Here is a 24,024-nt window from a genome sequence, read left to right on the forward strand (position 1 = left end):
ATCATAAACATAATAGTTATGCTATAATTGGTGGTTAATGAAACATTTATGTATATGTGATTATATTGTAATTTTAGCTAAAAATGTTTAAACCAAATATGGAAGGGTATTAATGTGCAATTAGATATTTTCTCTACCTCCATTTTACATATTTACATAGTAAATTGCCTTCATGAACATTACCATATAAATATGTACATTTTCAAAAATATTTTACAGCAAACTATGTAGTTGATATAAAAGATGTTATAATGAAGTAACTTGGGAAAGTTTGACTTAAAATAAAACATATCTTTCCTAAGAAATTCTCTTTTAGGGACCGCTTGTGTTCTTGAGAATGTCTCATTTACTTGAATACCCATCTGCAAATGGAGTAGACCCTTGTCATATGCAAAGTAAATATCCTAAGAATTTTGAGACTCACTAAGTATGTAAAAATGCATCATAAAATTTAACTCACCAATAAAATGTAGTGAAATAAATCTGAAATGTAAAAGCAACCTCTGTAGACCCTTAATAATTTTATAAACCCAGCACTAAAGTCATCTATAAACTGTACCAATATATTCAGAATGAGCCCTCACTGAAACCATTTTCTATATTTCTTTTTAAATTGTAATAGTTCATGAATTGTTTGTAAGTGATGAACCACTGACAAATTGGATATTCCTGTTTTTGTTTTATATTAAATCTCTGTTTTCTAGCTAAGAATCATCTCTTTCTGGGTCTTAGTTCAAAAAAAATTATAGCGTTCTTACTAAGGGCTAGGCCTCCTTCTAGGCTCTGTGGCTAGCTCACTTGCTTGCCCTAACAGAGCTTACCTTCATTATCATCCGTTATCGTCACTAGCCATTTGCTTTGTACTGCTTTTGGTATTTATTTATTGGATGTGCTGCATACAGGATCTTAGTTCCACACCAGAAATGAAAGCCATCACCCTTGCAGTGGAAGCCCAGAGTCTCGGCCACTGGACTGTGAGGGAAGTCCCCTTGTGTTGCTTTTCTAGTAAAATCTCAGCATCTTATCATGGCCTATAATGTCTCACATGATCTGTGCCCTTCTGCAATCTCATCTTTTGCTCCCTCTGTGCTGTTCTCCTCTAACAGTAGTTCTCGCCATTCTATTTCTACAACACAGATGCACTTCCGTTTCTTGCCTCTGCTTCCTTTGGTAGAGGTTTTTTGTCAACAGTTTTCCTGGCTGGATCACTAACATCACTCAAGTCTTAACTCCTATGTCAGTCACATCACCATAGAGATCCTGGGACTACAAAATTCTCCACTTCCTTTCCCATTATATCATCTGCCTTTCACTCAACATTTAACATCATTTCTTGGTCTACTGCTGTCTCTTGGCCATATAAGAATGTAAGCTGAAGAGAAAATCCAATAAACACTCAATCAATAGTTATTTGGTTCATGAACAAATAAATGGAAACTAGCTATACAGAAAAAAAGCTTCTTTGAGAAGTTGCTTTGACCCAGAGTTTCCAAAACCTTTTTGAACATGAAACGTTTGTTTTTATTTGCTTTTTATTTTTTTTTTTTACTTAACAATATTGTTTTGGTTTTGCCATACATCAACATGAATCTGCCATGAGTGTACACATGTTCCCAATCCTGAACCCCCCTCCCACCTCCCTCCCCATACCATCCCTCTGGGTCATCCCAGTGCACCAGCCCCAAGCGTCCTGTATCCTGCATCGACCCTAGACTGGTGATTCATTTCTTATATGATATTATACATGTTTCAATGCCATTCTTCCAAATCATCCCACCCTCTCCCTCTCCCACAGAGTCCAAAAGACTGTTCTATGTCATTTGTTTTTTAAATAGTTATCTATTAACATCTCTCTTAACTCTAGCTTTTTTGAGCATTCAATAGTGAATATTAGTTTTTTCCTATCCTTTTGAGATTGAGATTTTCATAATTCAAAATAAATTTAAGTAAGCATTCTAATTTATTTTGAATTATGAAAATCTCAATAGGATAGGAAAAAACTAATGTTCACTATTGAAGCATTCTAATAAATACATGAAAAAAGTTTAAAGTATTGAGAGAGTCAGAATATATTTCTAAGTGAAGTGAGTTTAGTTCGGAAAGAAAAAGGCATTTTGCCATTAGCTTTCTTGCCCATAGTTGACAGTTGATGGAGCAGTACATGGAGTAATATGTTTTCCTTTTGCTTTCTAAATTTGTATTAAGCCCATAGCAATTCTGCAGCAAATTTAATGATATTTTGGGGAAAAATGTCTAATATAACATATTTTATTATAAAAGTTCTGAAACATTACAGCTATACTATATCTGCCTCTATGTTTGACAACATGGAAAAGAAGTACTACAGTTGCAGGGAGGAATGGAGAATATGTTTAAAATGAAAGTGAAACCCTGCACTGAATAGACATTATTCCCTAGTGCTCAGCTCTGCAGGATGTTTTTATTGTATTTTGTGTTTGACAAAGCATAGTGTTTCATGTTCAAATTTTAGGAAAGTTGAGCCTGTGCTGGCGTAATGGATTAAGTTATAAATTCTCTTGCCATTTCTCAAGTGATATACTGAAATATGTTTCTGAAGTGATACCTTAAAATTTATTTAGTATAATTCCTTCATAAATTTTTTAATAAAAAGGGAAGATATAGCTTTAAAGGATTTGGAAGTCTTTTTCAGGGTGTTATTTTTATAATTTCTTATTTGCAATGAAGATAGGTTAATAAACTTTCATTTAAACTTTCATTTAAAGAAATATCGCTCATTCCAAACATGAATCTTAAATTGACTAAAGAAGCTCTGCCCTAGGTTTTAGATATTATGTCATTCCCATCAACTGTTAATCTTCAAGACTTAAAAAAAAAAATACTGCCCATCTCCTCTGAATTCAAACTATTACTCTGAAGTTCAAGCTACTCAAACTATTATCAGTTTAAGAAAGTATACTTAAAAATAGACTGTGTCTCTTGAGATCATGTCACACAAATATTGCTTCTTTTCTAAAATGAGCTTTAGATAAATCAAGTCAGCTAATAGATTTTGTTTTTCCTTTTACCAGATTACTTGAACTGAACCATTAATCGGGTGACCATTTGAAGAAACATTAAGAACAATTAAGAGAGTGCCTAAGATTATTTCCAGACTCAACTGCCACAACTATTTTGTTGTTGTTGTTCAGCAACTAAGTTGTGTCAGACTTTTTGTGACTGCATGGACTATAGCCCACCAGGCCCTTCTGTGCATGGGGTTTTCCATGTAAAAATATTGGAGTGGGTTGCCATTTACTTCTCCAGTAGATAACACTAAAGTTCATTTACAACTGTGGGTTCTATCTAAAACAGTTTAAAAAGTGCATACCACATAGAAGCTGACATTCATATTCTTTTCTTGAACTCTCATTTTATACTAGACCCCACGCTATGCACTTTATGTGCATGATCTCATTTAATTTTCATAAAAACTCTGAGGTAGCCACTAAACATGATCCCTACTTAGAGTCAGAATTCAAAAGCAGGACAGGATTCCAAAACTGCACTACAGAAACATAACTTCTTGCTGACAATCTGTATCAAGGACTGGGAATATAGGATTGAGATAATGGATAAAGAATTTGTAGTTGAAAGATAGGGAGAGAGCGGGAAGCAACTGCAAATTAAGCTTTTCTTTTCTTTTCTTTTCTTTCTTTTTTTTTTTTTTTTAAGAAATTGGATATTGGAATTTAATGTGAAAAAGCAAAAAAGTATCCCTTTTGAGAGACAAAAAAGAAGAGTAGTCTCAGAGCAAAATGATAAAATTTTCAGAAAAGGTCATCTATAGTGTTAATGGAAATGGCAACCCACTCCAGTGTTCTTTCCTGGAGAATCCCAGGGATGGGGGAGCCTGGTGGGCTGCCATCTATGGGGTCGCAAAGAGTCAGACACGACTGAAGCGACTTAGCAACAGTAGTAGCAGCAGCAGTGTTAATGGAGATATTGAGGTTAGAATTTTTGACCTGTATTTTTGGTCTATAGTTTTGAGTTCAGAAGCACTTTAGATATCAACTAGACAATCACATCATGCTCAGATTAGAAACTGAAAAATTAATGGAAATTTATTTTAATCATTCACTGAATGTTTACTTGGCTTCTACTGTATTTCAAGAACTTGATTGGTTGTTTTTCATAACAACCCTTGTTTTACTCCTAAGATACTCAGTATTTGAGCAGGAGATATACAGGTAATGATGACACAGCATGATAGACATAAGAGAGTCATGTTCAAGGATAAGAGCTAGGTTGTAGGTCATTGCTATTGTGGTAAAATAAATAGGGCACCATTAGGAACTGTTTTTCAGAGAGTGTGATAATTGTTTCATGCTTGGAAGACTAAGTAGGAGAGTCAGGCCTCAGAATGAAGGAAGAACATTACAGGTTGAGGGATGTGAAGTATGTGCAAAAACATGGGATAGGAAATAGTTCAGCATCTGTGGAGGGACACAGAATATTTGTATGGGCTTACCTCATAAAAAACGTTATTTCCCATGATTCCCTGGTTGTCTTTTCATGCTTCACCTCTATTAGTTTCACATAAGATAATCAAGGAAATTAGAGGGTTAGAGGGATAAATTGGGAGATTGGAATTTACTTATACAAACCATTATATATAAAATATATACAAAAGCGGGCAGTGGTTTTTGCATTTTCTGCAAGTAACAGAGGCTCAGATGGTAATACAGGTGACCCAGGTTCAATCCGCAGTTTGGGAAGATCTCCTGGTGAAGGAAATGGCAACCCACCCCAGTATTCTTGCCTGGAGAATTCAATGGACAGAGGAGCTTGGCAGGGGGGCTGCAAAGAGTCAGATATGGCTGAGTGATTTTCACTCACTCACTATATATAAAATAGATAACTAATAAGGAACTACTGTATAGCAAAAGGAACTCTACTTAATACTTTGTAATGACCTATCTGAGAAAATACTCTAAAAAAAGAGTGGATACATGTATAACTGATCCACCTTGCTGTACAGCAGAAACTAATATAACATTGTACGTCAACTCTACTACAATAATTTTTTTAAGAATTAGAAAAAAGTGTATCTTTTAGTGTTATATCAATGCTGCCACCTTTCATTTTCTAGCCTATACTGAAGGAGTTGTGAGTACTTAATACATATTCTTTCTTATGGTACACAACTTGTGTTACATCTCAGCTTACAGATACAGCTGCTATGTCATAGATAAAGCATATAGCAAAACATATTGTATTTCTCTTTTGATTGTATTTGCTTGTATTTTTGACAATTAATATCAATTCCCAAATAGGTTCTCAATATATAAAGTTCAGTATCATAAACACAAACGCTTATAGTAGCCACGTATGCAAAGTCCCCAAGAGTGGAGCTAGGCAGTTGCCAAGTGCATTCACACACTTGATGTGGTTGGTGGAGCTGAGGCAAGGTCAGGAGACACTGCCTCACAAAGAAATAGCTGTTGCCATGGAGGGAAGTGAAATTAGTTAGCAGGGAAAGCATTTTTATTCTGAAATATCTAAACACTCTTAACTGATCAGTAAAACTTAAGACCAATTTGAGTTAATAACATTAAGCTGCCTTTCATTCTTATATTTTTATAATTTAAGTAAGTGATTTCTATAACTTTTATGATATGGGTAATTTATCTGTAATTTCTATATAATCCTTTTCATATGTGGTTTCTTTGATAATTTTATTCTCTTCTCTAAAGCTGCCCTATGGTCCCTTCTATGTATTAATCTGCTTTGGAAAGAAAATTAAATGAAAAACATTTAGTTATAATAGCTTTAATATGGGTAGACTGTGCTAAGAAAAAGCAGTTTAAGTACTCACTGAGGACAACATGGAATAATGCAGAACACTAAGACTTACTCCATAAACACAGCATCTATTAAGGGAGGCATAAAACTAATTTTGAAATACATCATATGGCACATTTTCCAACTGAGGGAGAAAAGATCTAAGAGAGAACTGATGTGCAATGTAACATTCTCACTCTTGACAACAGAAGTATTTAAATGCACTTTCAAAATTACCAAACTTAAATTTTAGAAATGCTGTGAGAGATATATGTCTCATCTCCACTTTAATAAGTGTGGTCATACAGTGTTTTATTACCAAGACTACAAAGAATTAATATCAACAAAGTTTTTAAATCTTTGGCTAATACAGAGAAATTACCCCACATTCCTCACAATCTGCAATTTTATCACTACTCTAGTAAAGTGTATCATCAAAGAAACACTTAAAATTCATAAAACTATCAGAAAATATTATGTGCACAATGATAGTCAATGTGCATGCCGTTTGGCATAGGAATCAAGAAATCATAGAAATCAAGCATTTGTGAGTATGTGAGTGTGTATGTATGTGTCTAGTGGTAGATGCACAGGAATACTTTACATATAAAAAGAAAATATTTGCTTTGCCAATATATAAATATACAGTGAGGAATAATCCTATAACAATTAGAAGCTTTGGGGGATCATTTAACCCTGGTAATCAGCATTGGTCTAATATTCCAATCTGGTATCATTTAGTAGTCTTCCTTTTTTTTCTTCTTCTTCTTCTTTACAGCACTTAGTCATGACCATCTTTGGAAATTATTTTAAACATATTTTTGTTAGATATGTGATGCAAGTTTTCCAGGTAATAATACCATTAATAAATTGATTTTATTTCCCTAAATATAGGATACAACGCTTTAGACTCTCCAAAAGACTCATGGGGGAATAAAGTTTTTGACTTCAGTAAATCCGATTCAAACCAAGATGGTAATGTTGTTTTCCTGTTTTCAATTTTCTTCTCTTTGCCTTCACTGGTGAGTGTATAGTCTGGCTTCCTTGCATTAAATTTAAACCAGAAGGAATATCCCCATTCATTCATGAATAATCTAGTAAACAGACTGTTTCTTAAATACATCTCTTTTTAACAGGCCATTTTGTGTCTATTCATATTACACTTTAAAGAATGCTATCAATTTTGAATATGCTTTTATCAAAAACTTACAAACAAAATCTGTCAACAAACAAAATGCTATTCTCTATTTTCTATAAGCATCATCAGCTGCATTCAAGCATCTTTGACCTGACATTTGTCTGCTTTGTCCTTATTCTCTCCCTCTTTTGCTCTGTTTCTTTTCTGCTTCGTACAACTTGAATTGTTGCATTCCCTAGGACTTGGTCCTTGCCCATTTGTCTTCTCTTTGTGCACTTTTTCTGGCAATAGTGTCTCTCACTAGGATGTCAGCAACGCTTGCAAATGATGGGCTTTGCCTCAGGTTCTCCCTTAGCTCTCACTCCAACTGTCTCCTCTTAGACACTGATAATTGAGTGTTAATTTGGTCCCTCAGTGTGACCAGCAAATTCACTAACCTTTGTCTTGAGCATGCTTCTCTTACTGATCTGTTATCTCTCCATAGCTGATCCTGTTCCCAGTCATTCTGCTCATAGTTTTCACTCTATGTTCTGAGTAAGCATGGGGTACGTGCGGGGCTCTGGGTCTCACTTTCCTCCTCTCTTTCAACCAGAGTAGCTGAATTTTTATTTATACATAGTTTATAAAGTTTCTGGATGAAATTTTATTTGTCGATAAAACAATCAGTAGAATAAACCTGACAACCACTGATGTATTTGAAAATTCTTGAAGCCATTCTTAATCATTTATTAACATGACCTTCCTCTCATGGACAATCAACATCTCAGGGCTTTTAAACTCATATTACTTTTACTGGAAAAAATAAAGTTTTGCTGAACTGTCTCCCAGTGCCAGATGATGAGGTTGCCATATATTAATGGACTCCCTTATTATATTAAGTCTCCAAAGATGGTTATAACCTCTCTGTAAGCCTTAGCTTACCCAAACATTTATTTTTCCTAAACAAATGATATTCTATCTATCTCTTTGTTTAAAAATTCCTTCTTCATAAATCATCTCACTCAACTTTGCATGTGATAATACTACTTATTCTTCAAGCAGTAGTACAAAGAAATCTTTGAAACCCAAGACAAAAATAATATCTTTCTTCTTAGGACTTTCACAGCATTTTTTCATACCTCTATATTTCATATATTTCTTTGTATCCTCAATTGTAAATATTGAACATATGACATATAATTTCTACTACAATCCTGCTCTAGAGGTTCTATTTTTACTTTAGTTGTAAATTATTTCATATCTACTGAATGCCTAACATAGAACTTTAAAAATATGTTTAATAAATCAATGTGTTTTTTAAAAATTCCTTCCTTTTTCAGATAAAAAGCAGCAAAGAACATATATGTGATAAGGTAACTTGCCTGATTCTGTAAAGCCAGTTGGTGTCAGGGAAGCAAGGAGGACTCATATATACTAATTATACATCTTAGCTGTAAGAAATACTCTTTGATATTCCCAGCGGTATGCACCCAAATTCTTCGCTTAATATGTTTGTGTCATATTTAGTGTGCACTGGCTCAGGCAGGACTCCAAAAGAGGAATTCCAACAGGCCACTGGAGTTTTATAACTCAACTACATAACGGTTTATTTATCAAATAAATTGTCATCAAGAACTAGACACAGATTTGGTCACCAAAAGGTCTTTCCTATAGAGTTTCTAATAAGGTCTTAAAATCCATCTGTTGAAGAAGAGTACTTTATTTTAGCAATACATGTTGAGTTGAATCAACATTAATGAAAATTACACTTCATTCTCTTCTCATTCTTCAGAAAGCAAGACCTCATCAACAGGCTTACAACAAAAAACAATGTTTATTTCTTAAGATATTTCCACAATTAAAATCTCTATCTTGGCCACTCTTTCAAAAATGGTCTGTGTATACTTAGGATGGTTTCAGTTTTCTAATTTCAATACCAAATGCGCTTCCCAAGTAATGTATTGTTCTCACCCTTAAGATATGACCTTGATAGCATGGACCAGTCATTGCCAGGTTAATGATCGGTATAAGCAAGGTGACCTTTACAAATATACATTTCAAAGCTCTAAAGTCGAGTTTGCTATATCAGAATTCTCAAGGAATATGATTTAAGATTGAATATATATCTTTAAAATGTATCCACCAACACTACCTTCTAGTATTTCTGAGTATAAGCTAGATTTGGCAAATAGAGATAAGAACTTATTCTGTGCTTCTCAGGAAAATAAAACTAGAGAAGATGTTACATGTTAACAGATTAAACTTAAACTCTAGAGAAAAAACAGAAAGAAAATTTTCTAGCAAAAATATAAAGAAGTAGGTTCTTTATACTATGTCTGAACTCTAACAAAGTACATTGCTAAAAACTGGGGTTGTTTAGTCTAGATCATCTATAGTAAACAATTCCCTTAATTTAATGGAGTTTATCATTTTAATCAAAGTATTAGAATTAATTATATTATCATTGAGAGAAATTAATACCATCTATTTGTTTTACAAGTCCATAATTCACTAATAATTTACTTTGCTAAAAACAAATTTTATAAAATGCACTTTCTAAATAAATTCCCAAGGATTTATTTCCTAAAATATGAAAATTCCAGGTAATAAAATTTATAGTAAAAGTTGGATATGCTATCAGTATTTCTGGCATTAAGAATTATATTGCTCATTTTTTATATAGTAGACATTTATTCATCATTTCTAGATACCAAATACTTATTCCAGCTAGGCACTGGAAATACAAAGAAAATTATTTTTTTTTTATAGCTTTAGGGTATTTCAGATGGGCAAATTTGCCTTCATCTTTAAAATTTGTCTGTATGATCTTATTTTCTATTTATATGTTACTAATTTTTTTACTATATTTTATGGTAGGCATTTCCCCCAAAATCCCAACAAAAATCCACAAACTTTTTTGGGGGGGTAAGGATATAAAGTGCAATAAAATGCTTTAAAGGGTTATAGATTACAAAATCAAATGCTTAGCATATAAATTTCTATATTTAATTGTTAATTCATTATTTGTGCTGCTTGAGCAGACGGTGTAGTGATTTGTTTATAAAAAGTATGTTGATCAATTTTGTGGAAAGCCTGGCATAAAATAAATTTTATGACACTATAAACTGAGAAGATTAAAAAAATGAGTTGAAGGATAACTGTGAGAGCCTGCAAAGCTCCGACTAATAAAGTCTACCACTTCCACCACCATAGGAAGACAAATATTGGAAGATACCAAGATTGCTGAGAAGTCTTACATCAGAGGGGCCTGCATGAGAGGAAAATCACTAAGAAAAACACATAGTTGATATAGCAGTTCATAGTCTTGTTTGGAGTTAGAAGAACAAGGATGAGGCATTTCCATGTGATTGGAATTTATGGTGCAATATAAACTAATAAATTTCAGATGTGTGTTTCTAGGTTCCTCATTCTGGGCAAAGTCAGATAAAGAATTATCTGTTACTATTAAAAGAGTTGGTTTACATTGCTTGCATTAAATAATGGTCAGGATCGAAACAGTCTGGATAGACTGGAAGAGTAAATGAGAACTGGTAGAACTTAATACGGAGTCCATCAAGGCTGTATATTGTCACCCTGCTTATTTAACTTGTATGCAGAATACATCATGAGAAACGCTGGGCTGGAAGAAACACAAGCTAGAATCAAGATTGCTGGGAGAAATATCAATAACCTCAGATATGCAGATGACACCACCCCTATGGCAGAAAGTTAAGAGGAGCTAAAAAGCCTTTTGATGAAATTAAAAGTGGAGAGTGAAAAAGTTGGCTTAAAGCTCAACATTCAGAAAACAAAGATCATGGCATCCAGTCCCATCACTTCATGGGAAATAGATGGGGAAACAGTGGAAACAGTGTCAGACTTTATTTTTGGGGCTCCAAAATCACTGCAGATGGTGATTGCAGCCATGAAATTAAAAGATGCTTACTTCTTGGAAGAAAAGTTATGACCAACCTAGATCGTATATTCAAAAGCAGAGACATTACTTTGCCGACTAAGGTCTGTCTAGTCAAGGCTATGGTTTTTCCTGTGGTCATTTATGGATGTGAGAGTTGGACTGTGAAGAAGGCTGAGCACCGAAGAATTGATGCGTTTGAACTGTGGTGTTGGAGAAGACTCTTGAGAGTCCCTTGGACTGCAAGGAGATCCAACCAGTCCATTCTGAAGGAGATCAGCCCTGGGATTTCTTTGAAAGGAATGATGCCAAAGCTGAAACTCCAGTACTTTGGTCACCTCATGCAAAGAGTTGACTCATTGGAAAAGACTCTGATGCTGGGATGGATTGGGGGCAGGAGGAGAAGGGGATCACAGAGGATGAGATGGCTGGATGGCATCACTGACTCAATGGACGTGAGTCTGAGTGAACTCTGGGAGTTGGTGATGGACAGGGAGGCCTGGCGTGCTGCGATTCATGGGGTCGCACAGAGTCGGACACGACTGAACGACTGGACTGAACTCAACTGAATACGGAATCTTGAAATCAGTCTTAAAAATGACATGTGAGATTTGCCTGGTACAGTTGTTTTGTACTGGTTCTCCATGGCAGGATACCAGTTTCATTGGTTGCTGTTGCTGCTGCTAAGTCACCTCAGTCGTGTCCGACTCTGTGCGACCCCATTGACGGTAGCCCACCAGGCTCCCCCGTCCCTGGGATTCTCCAGGCAAGAACACTGGAGTAGGTTGCCATTTCCTTCTCCAATGCATGAGAGCGAAAAGTGAAAGTGAAGTCGCTCAGTCTATCCAGACTCTTTCGATCCTGACCATTATTTAATGTAAGCAATGTTTTGATTGATCAATGCTTCTGACCTACCCACTGTTAAATATTTTGACTATCTTCTTTGCTGGGAAGTATAAATGAAGATTTCTAGTTATTATAAAATTATTGGTCATCTCTGGAACTCATTCTCCTTTAAAAGCTCCAAAAATATAGAGTACATACAATTCTTGGGCTCCAAAATCACTGTGGAGGGTGACTGCAGCCACAAAATTAAAAGACACTTGCTCATTGGAAGAAAAGCTATGACAAACCTAGACAGAGTATTAAAAAGCAGGGACATCACTTGCCAACAAAGGTCCATATATTCAAAGGTATGCTTTTTCCAGTAGTCATGTATGGATGTGAGAGTTGGACTGTAAAGAAGGCTGAGTGCCGAAGAATTGATACATTCGAATGCTGGAGAAGACTCTTGAGAGTCCTTTGGACAGCCAGGAGATAAAACCAGTCAATCCTAAATGAAATCAACCCTGAATATTCATTGGAAGGACTGATGCTGAAGCTGAAGCTCCAATACTTTGGCCACCTGATGTGAGGTGAAAAGACCTCACATTAGAAAAGACCCTGATGCTGGGAAAGATTGAAGGCAGGAGGAGAAGGGGGCAACAGAGGAAAAGATGGTTGGATGGCATCATCAACTCAATGGACATGAGTTTGAGCAAACTGTAGGAGGTAGTGAAGGACAGCAAAGCCTGGCATGCTGTATTTCAGGGGTCGAGAAGAGTCAGACATGACTTAGTGACTGAATAACAGCAACAACAGTAAACAGTAAATATAGTATCAGAGCAAATGGAAATGAATGTATATATTCTTGTCTTCCAATTATATATGACTGAACAGTTAGATAAAGCTTCTAAAAAAGGTCATATGATTTCAATTCAATGAACATGAGTTGCTCAGGCTCACTGGACATGAGTTTGAGCAAGCTTTGGGAGATGATGAAGGGCCAGGAAGCCTGGCATGCTGCAGTGCAAGGTGTCACAGAGTCAGACAGGACTGAGCAACTAAACAACAGCAGTAGAATCTGGAACAAAAAAGATGAAAGTGCAATCATGCTTCTAAGTGTATTTTCCCCAGCTCAGATTTAATCTGGAAAATTGTTTACAAGTATCTCTATTGACACACTGGGAGGGGCTAAAAGCTATGACATACAAGTATTTGGGTATTCAGGAAGGAAAGCATTAGTTGCTCAGTTGTGTCTGATTCTGTGACCCCATGGACTGTAGCCTCCAGGCTCCTCTGTCTGTGGAATTCTCCAGGCAAGAATATTAGAGTGGGTTGCTGTTCCATTCTCCAGGGCATCTTCCAAACCTCGGGATCTAAGCCAGGTCTCCTGCATTGCAGGTGGATTCTTTACCGTCTGAGCCACTAGGAGAGGAAAAAGGAATAAGAAGATAGGTGTCAACTTGCAGTTACAAAATAATGAGTCATAGGATGAAATGTACAGCATGGAGAATATATTCAATAATAATGTAATTACTTTGTAAGGTGAGGAAGATGGTCAAAAGGTACAAACTTTGAGTTATTAAATAAATAAATAATTACTAAGAAAAAAAAAGAAGACATAGCAAAAATAAAACAGAACTATAAAAGATAAAATTTTCCCCTGTGAAATGTATATAAGAAAGAACTACTAACAATACTGTAAAATTTGAGCATGAGAAAGTGAGTTATTAATCACAGACACAATTCAAGGGGGCATTAGATGAACATTGATTTATCTAGTGAAAAGGAGGAAATGTGTTAGAACTGAACAATGTGATTTCTCAGTTGTCATTCAAATCTGAGATTATTTCATTCACTAATTGGTTGAGGCAGTGAATCTCAACTGGGGGTAGTTTATCCCCTCCAGGAGAACATCTGGCAAGGCTAGAATACATTTTTGATTGTCACAAGTAGGGTGGTGCTCGTGGGTGCCGACTAAGGATGCTGTTAGATATCTTACATTGTGCAAGATGGTGTTCCGCAACAAAGAACTACCCAGTTAAAAATGTGAATATGGCAGTATTTGTAAATACTAACGCCAAATTAATAACGGTTTCCATCTAGTAAAATATAACCTATTCCCTGTTTATGGGATACTTAAGTCTCGTAAATGTCAATTTAAAAACATATACTCTCAACTTACTGCTTTTGTAAGACAGTGAAGTTTCTCACATTTTCTAATTTATATCCAAATTCTGAGTTTAACTTTGTATCATGTTTTTTCTCCTTTATGCCTTACTTGGCCTGTGTTCCTTATTTGTCCTGACTGTCCTGCTTTTAAGTTCGATTTTTACCATTCAGTTTTCCTATTAGTGAGAGTGATACCTTGCTTTCCCCAAAATGCTGGCCATATTCCAACTGAGTAATTATATTTTACCTTTCAGGATTTTTCTTGTAGTTTTCTGAAATGTTGGGCAATTTGCTTATATATTTGAAGCATGTAATCTTAAGTAATGGCAACATTTCAAGTGACAGAAACAAAAATGAAGACCAATGTTTATGTGGTAAATCTACTGTTACTATTACTATTTTTTTCTTTTAATTTCTGAAGGATTAGGGATTTTCTAAAATGGAGGAGTATTGGTAGCAGACTCATCATTTTTGTATATCATTCGTTGTCTATTTTGTTGGATAATATTTTACTAAATTAAATCAATTTAACAATGAATGTAGAGTTTTTATGTGACAGATGTAGGTACTTTGTAAACATTAATTTATTTAATCTTTATAATAAAACACGAGGTATAGGTGTTATTACTATTTAATTTTATCAGTGATGCAATAAAGGCACAAAGAAATTAAATAAGTTGTCCAAAGCTATTCAGACAATAAGTTGGATAGCTGCTTTCAAACCCAGATAGTCTAGCTTCACAGTCCATACTTTTAAACAGTAAGCTATGCTGCTTCTCTAGCACTTGGATCCCTGAGCCAGGACGATCCCCTGGAGAAGTGAATGGTGACCCACAACAGTATTCTCACTTGGGAAATTTCATGGCCAGAAGAGCCATAATATATATTTCAAATATATACAATATATTCACAAACAGACATATACACACATATGTGTATATACATACACATTACTGTGAATAAAATATTTAGAATAGAATTGTACAAACTTCATATTATAATTATAAGCTTATTTTATTTTATTTATTTACTTCTTACTGGTAGATTTTTTAATATAAATTTATTTATTTTAATTGGAGGTTAATTGCTTCACAATACTGTATTGGTTCTGCCATACATCAACATGAATCCGCCACAGGTATACACACGTTCCCCATCCTGAACCCCCCTCCCTCCCCCCTCCCTGTACCAAGCTTATTTTATATGTACAACAATCTTAGATGACAACCATAGTTATTATATGGTGCTACAATAATAGCTTCAGAATAGTTAAAAAATCCTTCCCTCAAATGACACAACAAACCAGCAGAAGAGATGTGATGTGAACCCATAAGTCTGGGTCTAGTCCATAATCTGAAATGGCAGTTCCCTACTAAAGGTTTGTTAAAAGTCTTTCCTACACTGAGTAATTTTTCAGTATACAAACTCGAATTAGGTATTGTCCTTAGGCTTCACAAATTGCCTTCTAGTTTCCCACTCCACTTCAAGTACTGAGTATGAAAGCTGTGTACAGTCAGGTTTCTTAGCCTTGTAGAATATATACCCTTCTTAAGTCAACTGAGGGTGTGTTTCATTTTTGGACATTATTCCCTGCCTCTGAATTCTAGGTAAAATTTCAACACTGTAAATATATCTGCAAAATATTTTTTAAAATCATCCTCCTGTTTTAGCCACAGTTTTTCTGTCTTTTTAGGTGGTCAGTGTTATCCCATTAATTGCCACTTCAGCAAAAACTGAAGGTCCTGTTTCTAAAACTTAAGATTTAAAATAGCGTTTTTAACTTTTTAATATAACAGTGTGTGTAGCACTGTTCTTCATAATAGGGAAAGTGAGACTCAGTATTAACAAGAAATGTAGCTAAGTCAATTATGTTATGACAATAGGGTGGATTAGACTGCTATTGTTAAGATATTTATGAAGAATATCTAGTACCATGGGAAGCATGCATATTACATTATTGCATAAAGTATAATGACTACTCTTTAGAAATAAGCATAACAGAAAAGACTGAAAGAAAATACATTAAAATATACTTTCTGAATATGTTGTTGAAAAAATGGTTATTTTTCTTTTTAAATCTTAATGTTTCATTTTCAGAGCTGAAACATTTTTGTCTTTAGTTGATTAAGTCTTGAGATTAATTCTGCTTTTTCAAAATTATTAGAAAATACTTATTTGATTGTTTAAGGATAGAATCTATTTTGTTTTCTAAGTGTATTTATTTTTATGCAAAAGATCAAGTACACAATATTTAAATTTATTAAACAATTGTTGAGAAGTTGATACATGTACAAACTGTACTGTGGATTAAATAGTAGCAAGATATGGCCTCTGTTCTCTAGGAACTCAAAGAAAGATGTGAATGGCCACCTGATGTGAAGAGCCCACTCATTGGGAAAGACCCTGATGCCGGGAAAGTTGAGGGTAGAAGTAGAAGGGGACGACAGAGGATGAGATGTTTGGATGGCATCACCAATTCAACAGACATGGGTTTGAGCAAACTCTAGCAGATGGTGATGGACAGGGACCCCTCCTGTGCTGCAGTCATGGGGTCACAAAGAGTCAGACAGTATTGAGCTACTGAGCAACAACAATAAAATGACTCAAGGACTCAATAGACTGTGAGAGTTTTACAGAAGAGGTACAAATAACAGACTATGGGAACTTAGGTAAACATAGTTGCAGACTATGGGATCTGAGGCACTTTCCATGAAGTATGGCATTCAGGGAGAACTTTAATGATGAGGACCTTGCATACAGAGAAGAGGATTTTTAAAAGTAACAAGGAAGCGAACTTAATCTAATTTCAAATTTTTCACATACCAAACTCCAAGTGGCCACTTTTCAGTATCAACTAACTCTACACAACTCTTCTAACGTCTTGGTATCATCTTATTTTGCTTTATATATGCTGTTTGAAAAATTGCTGCAGGGTTTCCCACTACTTGCCAGCCTAAGCGACAGGATAGGAACATAGTCCTCATATCCAAGGACTATACATTCTACAAGTCTTATTCTGTTACCTTGAATTTTTATTTGCTACTGAGGGACCCAAAAGGTGAAAGAGACCCTAAGTAGTGGTAATTTGTTTTTTTACAAAACATCTCATCCAGCTTTATTGTTGTTGCTCAGTTGCTCAGTCGTGTCCAACTCTTTATGACCCCATGGACTGCAGCACACCAGGCATCATTATTCTTCATCTCCTGGAGTTTACTTAAACTCATCTCCATTGAGTTGGTGATGTCATCCAATTGTCTCATTCTCTGTCATCCCCTACTCCTCCTGCCTTCAATGTTTTCCAGCATCAGCATCTTTTCTAATGAGACGGATCTTTGCATCAGGTGCCCACAGTATTGGAGCTTCAGCTTCAGCATCAGATCTTCCAAAGAAGATCAAAGAAACTCCTATTAGTCACTCAATTACACTGATTTTCTTTGCTGTAAATTAGTAATCACAATAAGTGAAAATTCATCTTGCTATAACTCCAAAATTAGTTAGAGTTCAAGAAAACATCTGTGTTTAAATGTGTCAGTTGTACTAAAAATGACCAACAATAACAGAATGTTTATTGGATGGATGAGCTAAAGAAGAATGCATTGTGGTAATGGACTTGAGTTTTATTTTTGAACTGATTCCCTAAAATCTTCTTCTCTTAGAAATTCTACATAAGCATTTCTACAGAAATTGGTCTTTGACAAAATGGTTATTAGGAGAAGGGCTCTTAATTCTTCTTCTTATGAGTTATGTCTAAAGAAGTTTCCCTTGAAGATAAAATTGAAGAATAAAATGAACTGCTTAGGTTACTGATACCTGCCATCACCTAAATCTCAGAGTAGCGTACCCTAAATCTTCAAAGGCTCAGCTGACATTTTCATGTCATTTTTATTTCACCCAGACCAAATTTGAAAGTAGTTGGAGAGCAAATGTAGTTTAGTCATATTCCTATTTCTCTCAAAAAATACCATGGAATTGGAGCAGTAATTCACACATAGTCTCTCAAAGTGTTTAAAACTTGAAGCTAGTTCACCACCTAAATCTCTTGGCAGTTTTCACCAGTTTTTATTGCAGTCGCAGTCCTTTACACTTCTTTGCCGGATGTTCATTCTGTTCATATACTTAGTGCCTTGTCATTTTGACTGCTTCTGTCTAATGCTCTCTATCTTAAAAAATACGGTGTGAAGGAAATTGGCTCCCGGCTCTTATCATAATAGCACAATTGGCAAGTCTCCATGCACCCTAAAGGGCCATAATACAGATAATATCTGCATATTTAAGCTTACATGGTGGAAAACAAGGTACCTGCCATTGTTAGAACACAGCTCAGCTAGCTGGCAAGAGGATTGCCCACTCTGAAATGTTCTTGATATTGAATTACTTGATCTAATATATGGTTGAATTATCATTCTAAGAAATCAGAAAGTGTTATTATGGAAATGTTCTACATATTCACTTGATATACTTGTTTAAAACAAAATGATTCCCTTTGGTGTCATTTAGCAATGTTTATATTTATCTTTTCCTCATTTTTCTTTACCCCTAGAAATTCATACACTATCTGAAATGCAGTACTGTGCCATTCGATATACCATGTTAGAACAGTTGTTTCCAAAAATACAGAGGACAAGAAATATACAATAGTATGAAGCATATATGATTATTCAAATTATCTCTATGAATACCTATGACATTAAAATGTGTAGAGCTTGCTGTATTTTGATTGCTGATTTGCTCTACAGTGAAGTCCACTCACAGGAGAAAATTAAAAGAAAAATTTTCTGTAAGAAGAAAAGCTTTAAAACCTCAGTTTTTAAGATATAAGCTATTCTATCATTTATAAAACCACCACAACTTCTTCCATTTCCAACATCAGTAGAAACAAGACAGCCAAACCAAAAGAAACTGATTTCACAGTTGTTTTTCTCTGATTTGATTTCGTTTGTGGTTTTCATACCTATAATTTTGAGAACTACAAGATTTAAAAATTGCAGGCACACACAAGAAATGTAACATCGAACATCAGTAAATGACAGTCTTGTGTTCCTACATTTTTGCCATATCGCTGGCTACCTGCTATATTACAGACAATTGCAGAATTTTTAATATAGTAATAAGTCAGCCATAGCTTTATTTTTAATATAGTAATAAGTCAATCATTTCTTTTGGACTTTGAAATGAAAACATCATGCTGGAGAAAACCTTCCAGCCCTTTCAATAAGAATTAATAAAAAATGAGGAAATCTGATATCCTTGTCAGTGTTGATTTTTAGGCTAAACAGCTATGCTAAATGCATTTTGAAAGTAAATTTACTGACCTAAACAAAAATATTTTTAATCTCTCTGTTTATAATAAAATTCTGTCATATGATTTAGATAGCTAAAATAAAGAATGAAAAAGTTTTACTATAAATCTCAAAACTCTAAATGTATATGTAGCAGTTTTTGAGATACAGTTTCTTCTCTTCTTCCTATTACCTTTCTTTAATAGTCTTTTCTCTTTAGATCTGAAATTCAGAGCATGGAACCAGAAAGCAATTCGCTGTGGTCTTGTCATGAGAATCAAAGGACTTACTTGCTGAAGCCCAGAGGTAATATTGAGAAGTGAAACACTGGGCACTGATTTCAGTCTGTATAGCATATATCTTTGTGCAGTTTGTTTGTTATAAGTCTTACCTTATGAGGCAAATAAATCAGGACTGTGTGAGTTGGGCCTTTGGAGGAGAAACTAACTGAAATCTATTCAAATCCTCAGATCTGATTTGCACTGGAAGCATATGACAGAAGGGAAAAAAATCAGACATTGTAGATGAGAGTAGGACTGGAAATTAACAACTATAACTATGAGAACAATTTATTTTGATATTTTAGTGTTTAAATTTTATAGCAATAAATAAAGTACAAACATAGAAAAAGGACTATATGTTTTTATTGACCTGAATACCAATCAAGGAAGATAAAATGCCTGTGAGTTTAAAATGAAAGTGGATTTGGTTTTGCTGATCACTGCTGGTAGTAAGCAACTGGCTAGATGTCTCAAATCTCACTTTCAAAAAGCCTGTTTTCTATTGATGATGATAAATTTGGCCCTTGCTTATACTTATCAGTGGGTGTTCAGTTGTTACAGCAGATTGGAAGTGATTCATTTCATTTATTGGTTATTTTCAAAATCAGAAAAGAATTTCACACTCTGTAGAGTGCTGTTTCAACCAAAAGTAAAGAATATTACAGCTTACGGGAGTGATAATTAAAGCCAAGAATAATCTGGAAGTCTTCTTGGCTCTACAAGCTTGGGAGTGATCCTTTGCCATTGTGTCCTTGTCTGGTTGAGGATGCTCTCAACCAGAATCAGCCTCCTGAATCAGGCTGAAATTGTGATTCAAATGGAGGGTGCTAAAATCATACTCTTAAGCTTTCACATGGAAAGTTAAAATATGCAAATGCGTGTTGCATGATGAAGGTAAGTGTATAAAGGTAAAATAATTTACAGGAAAAATAATGAAAGCCTATTTCAACTTATGATATAACATCTGATATACAAGCGAGTAACGAAAAAGATAATCAATAGATAAAACAGAATACACTCACAAAGAAAAATACCTAGTATATTCCAAACATTGTGAAAACAATGCATAACAATGTTAAATAGACAGTCTCTGGTTAGATGGATATTTATTTCATTTCCCTTATAAAGAAGTGAAACAGCCAGGCTCTGTGTTACTAAGAAGAAAACTACATGAGATATTCCCAAGACATTTCAAAAGAAAGAATAGCATAGTCCAAAGAGTATGTGGGCAGAGGAGTCAGTGTGATGGTTTGGAATGCTTTGGTCATAGAAATAAGAGAATTAGACTCTATTAAGAAGTTAACTCTGTCAACAGTTGATGCATTTTTGACCCTCATATATTCAAGCTCAAATTTCACACTTACATAAAGAAGGGATCAGAAATGTTTCCAGATGAAAGTACTTTATTTTATACTGTGATACAGATTTGAAATAATTGTCTATGGGAATTGGGGTAGAAGGAGAGTAGATCAATTTATAAAACTTTGAGCAGATTGGATTATAAAAGTTATCTTGATAATTTCTTTGTCTCAAAAATGCAGCCTTTTAGAGAAACGTACATTGGGATTGACTAAGCTTCTATATAAATCCTTATTTTAAAACAACCACTTATGCAAATATGATATGCTACTTAAATATTATCATCTGAATGAATTAATATTAATATCAGTTCAATTCAGTTCAGAGGCTTAGTCATGTCCGACTCTTTGTGACCCCATGAACACAGCATGCCAGGCCTCCCTGTCCATCACCAACTCCCAGAGTCCACCCAAACCCATGTCTATCGAGTCAGTGATGCCATCCAACCATCTCATCCTCCATTGTCCCCTTCTCATCCTACCTCCAATCCTTCCTAGCATCAGGGTCTTTTCAAATGAGTCAGCTCTTCTCATCAGGTGGCCAAAGTATTGGAGTTTCAGCTTCAGCATCAGTCCCTCCAATGAACATCCAGGACTGATCTCCTTTAGGATGGACTGGTTGGATCTTGTAGCAGTCCAATGGACTCTCAAGAGTCTTCTCCAACACTACAGTTCAAAAGCATCAATTCTTCAGTGCTCAGCCTTCTTTATAGTCCAACTCTCACAACCATACATGACCACTGGAAAAATCATAGCCTTGATTAGACGGACATTTGTTGGCAAAGTAATGTCTCTGCTTTTTAATATGCTGTCTAAGTTGGTCATAACTTTCCTTCCAAGAGCAAGAGTCTTTTAATTTCATGGCTACAGTCACCATCTACAGTGATTTTGGAGCACAGAAAAATAAAGTCTGCCACTGTTTCCACTGTTTCCCCATCTATTTGCCATGAAGAGATGGGACCAGATGCCATGATCTCTTCTGAATGTTGATCTTTAAGCCAACTTTTTCACTCTCCTCTTTCACTTTCAGCAAGAGGCTTTTTAGTTCCTCTTCACTTTCTGCCATGAGGGTGATGTCATCTGCATATCTGAGGTTATTGATATTTCTCCCAGCAGTCTTAATTCTAGCTTGTGTTTCTTCCAGCCCAGCATTTCTCATGGTGTACTCTGCATATAAGTTAAATAAGCAGGTTGACAATATACAGCCTTGAGGTACTCCTTTTCCTATTTGGAAAGAGTCTGCGTTTCCATGTCCAGTTCTAACTGTTGCTTCCTGACCTGCATATAGGTTTCTCAAGAGGCAGGTCAGGTGGTCTGGCATTCCCATCTCTTTCAGAATTTTCCACAGTTCATTGTAATCCACACAGTCAAAGGCTTTGGCATAGTCAATAAGGCAGAAATAGATGTTTTTCTGGAATTCTCTTGCTTTTTTGAAGATCCAGCAGATGTTCGCAATTTGATCTCTGGTTCCTCTGCCTTTTCTAAAACTAGCTTTACCATCTAGAAGTTCATGGTTCACATATTGCTGAAGCCTGGCTTGGAGAATTTTAAGCATTACTTTACTAGCGTGTGAGATGAGTACAGTTGTGTGGTAGTTTGAGCTTTCTTTGGCATTGGAATGAAAACTGACCTTTTCCAGTCCTGTGGCCACTGCCGAGTTTTCAAAATGTGCTGGCATATTGTGTGCAGCACTTTCCCAGTATCATCTTTCAGGATTTGAAAAAGCTCAACTGGAATTCCATCACCTCCACTAGCTTTGTTAATAGTAATGCTTCCTAAGGCCCACTTGACGTCACTTTCCAAGATGTTTGGCTCTAGATTAGTGATCAGATCATCATGATTATCTGGGTCGTGAAGATCTTTTTTGTACAATTCTTCTTTGTATTCTTGCCACCTTTTCTTAATATCTCCTGCTTCTGTTAGGTCCTTACCATTTCTGTCCTTTATCGAGCCCATCTTTGCATGAAATGTTCCCTAGGTATCTCTAATTTTCTTGAAGAGATCCCTAGTCTTTCCCATTCTATTGTTTTCTTCTATTTCTTTGCATTGATTGCTGAGGAAAGCTTTCTTATCTCTTCTTGCTATTCTTTGGAACTTTGCATTCAAATGGGTATATCCTTCCTTTCCTCCTTTGCTTTTCACTTCCCTTTTTTTCACAGCTATTTCTAAGCCCTACTCAGACAGCCATTTTGCTTTTTTGCATTTCTTTTTCTTGGGAATCGTCTTGATTCTTATCTCCTGTACAATGTGAAGAACCCCCATCCATAGTTCATCAGGCACTGTCTATCAGATTTTAAAATTTTCCCTTAAATCTATTTCTCATTTCTACTGTATAGTCATAATGGATTTGATATTGGTCGTACCTTAATGGTCTAGTGGTTTTCTCCACTTTCTTCAATTTCAGTCTAAATTTGGCAATAAGGAGTTCATGATCTGAGCCACGATCAGCTCCCGGTCTTATTTTTGCTGACTGTATAGAGTGTCTCCCTCTTTGGCTGCAAAGAATATAATCAATCTGATTTTGGTATCTACCATCTGGTGATGTTCATGTATAGTCTTCTCTTGTGTTGATGGAAGAGGGTGTTTGCTGTGACCAGTGCGTTCTCTTGGTAATACTTTATTAGACTTTCCTCTGTTTCATTCTGTACTCCAAGGCCAAATTTGCCTGTTACTCCAGGTGTTTCTTGAGTTCCTACTTTTGCATTGCAGTCCCCTATCTTTTTTGAGTGTTAGTTCTAGAAGGTCTTTTTTTTTTTTTTTTAAATTTTTTATTTATTTATTTTTTTAATTTTAAAATCTTTAATTCTTACATGCGTTCCCAAACATGACCCCCCCTACCACCTCCCTCCCCACAACATCTCTCTGGGTCATCCCCATGCACCAGCCATAGGTCTTCATAGAACTGTCCAACTTCAGCTTCTTCAGGATTACTGATCAGGGCATAGGATTGGATTTCCATGATATTGAATGGTTTGCCTTGAAAACGAACAGAGATCATTCTGTCATTTTTGAGACTGCATCCAAGTACTGCATTTCAGACTCTTTTGTTGACTATGATGGCTACTCCATTTCTTCTAAGGTATTTCTGCCCATAGTAATATTAATATAGTGGGGTTCAAATTCAATATCCATGATAACTATCTGTTCAAATTTTGGAAAGTCACTTAATTTCTCAAAGTCACTAATTGAGATATTAAGCCTCAATTTCTACTTTTGTAAATGAACATCATAATAATAATCATCATAATTTCTAAGGCAAAGGATGGTTATAATCATTATA

Source organism: Ovis canadensis, chromosome 3, assembly GCF_042477335.2.
Source record: "Ovis canadensis isolate MfBH-ARS-UI-01 breed Bighorn chromosome 3, ARS-UI_OviCan_v2, whole genome shotgun sequence".
NCBI lineage: Eukaryota > Metazoa > Chordata > Mammalia > Artiodactyla > Bovidae > Ovis > Ovis canadensis.